This window comes from Musa acuminata, chromosome BXJ3-9 (genome assembly GCF_036884655.1).
Source record: "Musa acuminata AAA Group cultivar baxijiao chromosome BXJ3-9, Cavendish_Baxijiao_AAA, whole genome shotgun sequence".
NCBI classification, from domain to species: domain Eukaryota; kingdom Viridiplantae; phylum Streptophyta; class Magnoliopsida; order Zingiberales; family Musaceae; genus Musa; species Musa acuminata.
In genome coordinates this window covers 48,983,377-48,991,934 of record NC_088357.1, presented here as the reverse complement: position 1 = coordinate 48,991,934, position 8,558 = coordinate 48,983,377, and the positions used below count along the sequence as shown (strand labels likewise).

Here is an 8,558-nt window from a genome sequence, read left to right as displayed (position 1 = left end):
TATCAAATGTTTATTTAATACAAATGTCAAACTAAGGTATAGAAAATATAATATTTAAGATGTAACATTGTTTTAGTCATGCTAATCAGTGATTAAGTAGGACTATTAAGTATTTATTTAATACAAATGTCAAATTATGACATTCAAATTAAAATATTTATGATACTAATTAAAACTACCAATAATAAAACAAATCCAAACATTTGAAGCTAAAATACATATGAAAAATTGACCATGTACTTGGGAATGTGTAAGTTTTACTTGGTCCCATATCTACCTTATATCAGATCATAACAGATAAGAGCTAAATATTGTCATTCAGACAAATTAACATGCATATGGACTTTACACAGTCAATCTATAAGAACAGAAACAAGTTATGAAGAACACACAAAGTGTTATTCTCGTAGATTAAATTTTAACAAAACAGAAGCAATGTAAACTATTTATTAAGAAAATATAATCTATCAGCTAAGCTATTGACTGCGTGGTAGCATGATAGTTTTTAATGTTTAAAATTAAATGGCAGACATTAACCAACAGACAGCACACCCTCTGAGTGATGTTGTCAGTAGAACAAGTGATCAAGTCACATACATATGTATATATAATTGCAAACATACATCAAGTCACGTTCTACAAGTAATTTCATGTAGTTGCATTATTCACAATTGTTCATGTAATGAGATCATTCAAAAGGTGATCAGATCCTTAGTAGACTCAAAATCTTTTTACTAAAAGGGACTACACTCATAAAGAGATTCTAACCAATTGTTCAGTAAGTTTGCATTGTATTTGATGAGACTGTATCACAAGGTTAGATGACAATGTTCTATTTGTTACAATATCAAAATTTAGTAATTAATAGATATATAATGTTATACAGATCTTCAATTGAAATAATTAAGAAAATCTAGGGAAAGTCCTATACATGATAGGATACGTTACCCACCACCCAATTATCAGGAAATACCAAAGATAAATTTTCTCAATAAAACTAATACAGTTTGTAGCTGGAGGAGGAAAATATCATTAACTCAAGTGGTTCACCTTAACAGCATCAACATTCATGTCCGCAGCACAATGAAGGTATGTGACTTTTGCTACGGATGTGACAAAAGCATCTCTCTGTGTCTGCATATGCATCACTAAGGTGACATGCACTGCATATCGGAAGCCCTGCAAACACTGTGCTGTGGCAGACTTGTCATCACTTTGGTCAAGCATCACACAGAAAGCAGCCATCATGGGGGCCCAGCAAACCTCAATCATAAATCTCAGGATTGCCGTATCCGTTGCAGCATAGAACATAGACCTAAGTCACCAATAAAAATAAAAATCCAAAATGAACATGGAAAAGATATAACATCATCCACTTTTTCTACTAGACTTACTCTGATTTTCCACTTTTTGCTTTAAACTGTTCTTGGTTGTGCCTAATGAGCAAATCATTTGCACCTAATGCTCTTTCTTCTGCTTGCTTCCAATTGACCAAGTTGGAAATCCTATCTAATCCCAAAAGCTTATTGATGCTGCTCGTTTGCTTACTCTGTGGAGCTGATGAATCAACACTAATTTTTTATTTCACTTTTCACAATTTGATCATATAAATAACTCAAATAATCTTCAGGTAAATCCTTCCCATCATCCATTCCTCAATTATTCGTATAAATTTGACTTTTGACATCTACAAAGAAAATTAGGTTTGACATTTTAGTACAGCGGCAGTTAAAGATTACCAAAGAAAATCATCAGTAACAAACCGTGTCTTTCACCATGCAATTGTGTGCATCAGTGTTTAGCATTATCAAAGAATAATCAATAACATATGGAGTATCTGCACTGGTAAAAGAACTTGGGTTGCATTTACAGTAACGTTCTCGTAGCTATTCTCGTCACTTTCTGTTGGTTTTATCCCCTCTGTTATTATTAACAGTTCTTCTCTTTCCCTATAACTACTATTAATAGTAACTGATATACTGTTAATAGTATATTTTTAAATTAATATCATATTTTTATTTAAGATAAATTCCTTTTAAATGAATCTCTCTCCAAGCTACTTAAGACTTGCAAGGACAATACAGCCAATGATGCCCTCGCTGCCGATTCCTCTCTCTTTGCTGAACCTAAAAGAAGTATCCAGTGTAATGTTCGGCTTGTATTTGAAATCCGATCTGTTAGTTTGTGTCCTGCACAATTTAAGTATATCTGTAATATTTTCTGATAAATTGAAACAACTTCCTCCGATATGTGAATCGGAGACCCCCGACAAATCTCTAATGGGGATCGGGATTCAATCGGCGTCTTAACATAACCTCGAGGGACTCGACCAATCACGCTAAGCCCGTAAAGATAGGTAACTCTTGTCAATCACAACCCTTTGTTATTCCCATCCTATTTAGCCTCCGAACTTCCATGGTCTCGAGAGACTCGACAAGCCATGATGTTCGGTTAAGCCATCATCATTATTACAAGATGAGTCTGATTCAATGATATGCCCTCGAGGGACTCGACCAAGCATATCACATCCTCAGGTCACCGGTGACATCTATATGTCATAGGTCATAGGTAAGATAGTGAATCGCGATATAGGTGAATCTCGAGGGACTCAACCTATGTCGGGAATCGATTCCTACCTATAACGATGGAAGACAACATGGGTCAATCTAATTATCTTACATTTACCGACTTAATTTTATCGAAAGAGGGGATTTTAATTTGATCTCCTATGACATATCATACACATACATATTTAATATATATCTACATCGTATGAAAATATATATATACATATTTAGTAGGTATGTTAGCAATCACACATCACATGACAAATCATATCAGATGATCATGGACCACATCCTAAGGTGATCGAGCCTGAGCCAATGGGCTTAATCACTCACATCAAGATTTATGTATGCAGTGGCGCATCTCCATGCCCTATGATCATTCATCTCGTTCTCATCGGTTCAATCGGCATCTCTACGCATCTTCATGCATCGCGATGGTCCATCTCGACCTCGTGGTTCTCGCTATTGCCTCTACGCTCCCGTAGAGCCTCCTCATGTGATTATAACTTAATCATAAGCACATAAGCTCAACAATAAACGAGAATAAAATTGAAAGCTCGTAGGCCCCAATAATAATAATAATCATATCACATGTACACATACGTCACACGGTTTATGATATTCTGTCCACATCACATATTACATGTACACATCATCATATATAACTACTAGATATATAGAGATGTAACTAAGTCATACAAAGAACCCATGAGAATCACACTAGTCTAACATATTCCCTCTTATACACATCAACTTCAATCAACCGCCACAATTCGTCCAGAAACCCTGAGGGGGGTAGCAAGATCTTCTCTTTGGACTTACACAGATGGGTGAGGAAGTCAGCTGACTTCTTAGCTTCTTAAAGGATGAAAAAGAATTCCAGAATCTCGAAGCTCTCTTAAATAGCATGAATATATTCTTAAAGTAATTTGGTAACACCCTGACACATTATTACAACTGTTGAGAATATCCACAACGACTTGTGAATCAGACCAAAGATGGATCAAGCGAAATTTTCTTCTTTTAGCTTCAAAAGGACAAGGAGGATAGCTTATAATTCATGTAGTAGAATGAGATCTTCCTTTGATCTGCTTTTCGTCATAGCACAAATGGGGCTTCCAAAATAGTCTCAAAAAACACATCCCAACCCAACTATGGAAGTAGAGACAGAGGCATCAGTATATATGACAATAATACCCTCAATGGGAGGGGTCTAGTGGTGCCACGTAGACTTAAGTGTTGCGAAGTTTGGGCATGGATTCCAATTTGCGACAATGGCTTGAGTTGATGCGATGTCTACTACAATCGTGGATTCGTTTTGCATTCTCCTACTCACATCTTGCACAAAGACTGAAATAATAATATCTAGAGATCTTTAGGTGTTTGACTCAAATATGTGATTCCTCTAAACCCAGATATGATATATGATAGCTGTGAAAGATAGTTTCTCAATTCGACTTATGAAACTCTCGTTTTTCCAATGATTGCATACCCGTATAAATTCTATGTTCCACCCCTGTGGCGAGTGGGATAGGTCGCATCTGCTCAAAATGGCTCCCCACACTCAGTGATGAGAAAGTGCAATCAAAAAAATAGGCGATGCATGCTTTCATCTTCTTGACTGCATAAGTAGCAAGAGGAATTGGTGCAGATTCTCCACTTTATCAATCTATCCAAAGTGCTCAACATGTTTAAACAAACAAGCCAAGAGATGAAAGAATACCTTGGTATGTTGCCCTTAAACCTGACAAGATTACTTCATGCAACCATATTTGAAGGCTCATCCATTGCTGTGTAAGCTGATTTAAGTGTAAAAACTCCAAAAGTTGAAGGGTTTCACACCACACAATCATTCCGAGAATGAGGGAAAGTGATAATGTCAAGAATAGCATCCCAAACGAGGATTAAAGCTGGTGAATGGGGGTGGCCAACAACCCACACTCCATCCTTGCAAATTTCAAAAACTCTAGCTAAAGGGTTAGTGGAAATTTCATAATCAATATAGTCCCCAACAACAAGTTTTAGAATACCTCTTGCGTGTCACGGATCAAGCCAAAGAAAGGTGTCCTCATTTCTAATTATATGAGAAATCATAGATCCAACATGTACCTTTATTTGCAATATATTCTTGAAGCTCCACAAGCATACACTAGGAGTTGCTTGGCACGGAGGGTAATTCATCGACTAGAACAAATAATGGCTCATTTCTTATGACAAGGAGATGACATTAAAGGCCTCCACAAAGTTTCTTGGCAAGACATATACAATCCATTACAAGGAGAGGAACATGGCATTCAAAATCTTTATACCCTAAACTAAGCATATTTACTTCAATTCATTTGCGCGATAGCCTCCAAGAAGATTCCCTTTGAGTCAAATGGCTTGCGAAGAGATATATAACCCAAAACACAATCTGGACCATCCCAAATGATCACTTATCATATCGAACTCACTATGGGGCCCAAGAAGCCTTATAATCAGTAATTTATACTGTACCTAGTCTACTTGGTATCAACAAAACTATTATATAGGAATCATAAAAGAATGTTCCAAAATTTAAAAAAAAAGGTGAGGCAGGTTCATTAGGTTCATTAAAAAGTTAGTGGGTCATATTATGATCTAAGCTAAATTTCATGGTATATGCAAAATAATTTCTCCATTTCAACAAATGCTAGTTATTAAAACAACATTCCCAATAAGGAGAACAGATTTACTGAGAAGAAGAATACCTCTATTTGCCCTCGTTCTGAGATCATTACTGAATTCTCCCTGTCCAACTCAAGCTGCAGCTGCTCTAATTCGAACTCTAACTTTGCTTCCAGTTGATCTATATTTCGTTTCTCGGTGCTAATCACATAATTCGAATGCCCATCAGATTCAATGGTAGACTTAGCCTCTTCCAATGAAAACTTGCCCCTTGATTCTGGTTGCATTTACTGGCATTCCCACGACAATCTGATGATGATGATGTGATATCATGATTTGATCTTAAGATGCCAAAATCATCGCCTATCTTTGGGATTACATCTTTAATTTATTTGAACAGCATTTCCATTTGAATTCATTGCTCCTTCATTTTGTTCAATTCAGTCGCCCACCTGAACAGGATGAAAGCCATACCCACTCCCATTCCTATGTCAAAAGATATCTCTTTCGGCTTCCTAGCTCCTGCAGGTCAAAGATGTGACATTGAACTCTCAGACCACAGAATAGTAACAAATACAAAAACGAGGAATTTAATGGAAAAACTTGATTAAAGAAGATGCAAAGTTAAAAATTTAGATTAAAACCCAAATCTTGTGCTGAAAAATTGGCATACACCAGCAATGGAGGAACCTGGTAGTCAAGAACTACCAACAATGTAGGAGCTAAGACATTCACTCGATGTGGATGGCTCACCTTCTTTACCTAATTCTTTTCTCTAATGTAGCCTTTAATTCCCCAGAAGGATTCCACCATATTTGAATTAAGAAAAAAAAAAGACTAAAACATAATATAATTGACTATATCTGTGAAGCAAAAAGACCTCGGTCACTAAATATACAAGGAAATAAAACTTATGGATGCCCTACGAAACGTACGAGAGAAATGGTGGAAGAAACATCAAGCATCTCTATCCAAACCCCAGTTTTCCTTTTTATCCGGTAAATATTCTCTATTGTGACTCTCTTCTTTGCTCTCCTTTGGAGTTTGAGAGACTATCACGATGACGAAGTTTCGGGGAAGAGACTCGTGGGCATGCTTCATAAAAAGGTGAGTTCTTAGAGAGTTTTGAGACTCCTTCCTTTTTGTTCTAGCATGAACCAAACGTCGAACACTTAGCCTACAACTACACATAAGAACTCAAAGAGGACTCGACATCCCACACGTACCTGCGAACGCATCCAACGAGCGGACGCCAGCCCCTCCATTGATCCCCTCCGTCATCTTCGAATCAGGAGAGGCCACCTTTTCTCTTCTATTCTCCTCCCCCTCCTCTGTCCTTTCTTTCCCCTTCCTCTTCTTTCGGCGACACCTCGAGAAGAACACCGTACCACCCATTCCGAGCCCCGTCTGTTCGCCACCGCCGTCGATGGACCGCTTCTGGAACGGAAGAACCATATGGGGAGGAACTTCCGCCGGAAAATAGCCCAAGAGGAAAGAGCAGAAAGGTCTCGCGTTTGCGGAGCAAAACCGCCCATTTCGCCGTCCTGTACGTGAGGACGGTAAAGGAAATCTAGGATCCACGTCTTCCCCGCCTCCGCTGCCACCAGCTCTCGTGGAACGTCACCGGGCGCGAGGCTTCGGCTTCGGATTTCCCGCTCCAGCCTCGGGGACTCCACCATGGTCTCGAGTCGGTAGGGCACTCCAAAGGCGGGGAAGCCTTCATCGGAGTACTTATACGTGACAGCGGGCAATGGAAGGATGGCGTGCACTGTAAAAACGATCTTGACCGTCCATTAATGGGTCTGCGTTCTGATGATGAAATTTGATGATTTTGAAATAGTATTAGGACACATACACATAATACACAAACAATACACAAATACACACAACACACATAAAAATAATACAAATACAAACAATACACATATATACAATACATAACACACACTACACACACAATACACATACACACAAGATACAATACACTACACACACAACACATACAAAAATAATACAACAATAAAAACAACAAATACACAATACAAAATACACACAACACACACTACATACACACAATATAAATACACACAACACATACTACACACACTACATACACACACAACACACACACAATATAAATACACACAACACAATACACATACACACAACAAAACACTACACACAAACAACACAATACACATACATATACACACAACACAGATATATAATATACACACAATAAACAACACACACAAAAATAACACAAACAATACACACAATACATATATACAAACAACACAGAACACACATTACACATCCATAATACACATACACAATAAACAACACACACGAAAATAACACAAACAACACACAATACATATATATACATATAACACATAATACATAATACACACAACACTACAACACACTACACAAACAAAAACAATACAACATAAACAACACACATACAATACACATATACACAACACATACTACACACACAAAAACAATACAACATAAACAACACATATACAATACACATACACACAACACATACTACACACACAAAAACAATACAACATAAACAACACACATACAATACACATACACACAACACATACTACACACACAAATAATATACACAACACAAATACAAACACATACACACACAACTTATAACAATACACACATACATAACATACACAACACACACACATAACATGCACAACACACACACAATATATATACACACAACACACACACAATAAACAACACATACGAAAATAACACAAACAATACACAAAACATATAACACACACTACACATACACAATATACATACACATAACACACAACATACACACACAATAAACAACACACACGAAAATAACACACACAATACATATGCATACACAACACATAACATACACTACATACACACAATACACATACATACTACACACACAATACACATACATACTACACACACAACACACACAAAAACAATACAATAACATAAACAACACAAACACAATACACATACATACAACACATTCTACACACACACACAACATACATAATACAAACACATACACACACAACTTGTAACAACACACACACATAATATACACAACACATACAAATACACACAACTCATAACACACACTACATAAACACAAAACATACACAACACACACATACACACACAACTTATAACAACACACACACATAACATGCACAACATAAACATATACACACAACTCATAACAACATACTATACACAACACACACACACAACATACATAACACATATAATATATACAATACATACACAACTTATAACAAC

At 36.8% G+C, this 8,558-nt stretch overlaps 1 long non-coding RNA gene across 3 annotated transcripts; it reads right to left on the bottom strand.

Annotated features, from left to right (window-relative positions):
- Positions 1-771: 771 nt before the first annotated feature.
- LOC135649480 (uncharacterized) lies at positions 772-7,005 on the bottom strand. Of its 3 annotated transcripts, none has more exons than XR_010501278.1 (4): positions 6,440-7,005; positions 4,291-5,735; positions 1,395-4,188; positions 772-1,315 (listed from the first exon to the last, which is right to left on the bottom strand). It is a non-coding gene; the product is annotated as an uncharacterized LOC135649480 (long non-coding RNA). The 3 variants fall into 3 exon arrangements; XR_010501277.1 differs by having other exon boundaries at positions 1,395-1,687; positions 5,297-5,735; positions 6,440-6,940; XR_010501276.1 differs by having other exon boundaries at positions 1,395-5,735.
- Between the last annotated feature and the right edge of the window lie 1,553 nt (positions 7,006-8,558).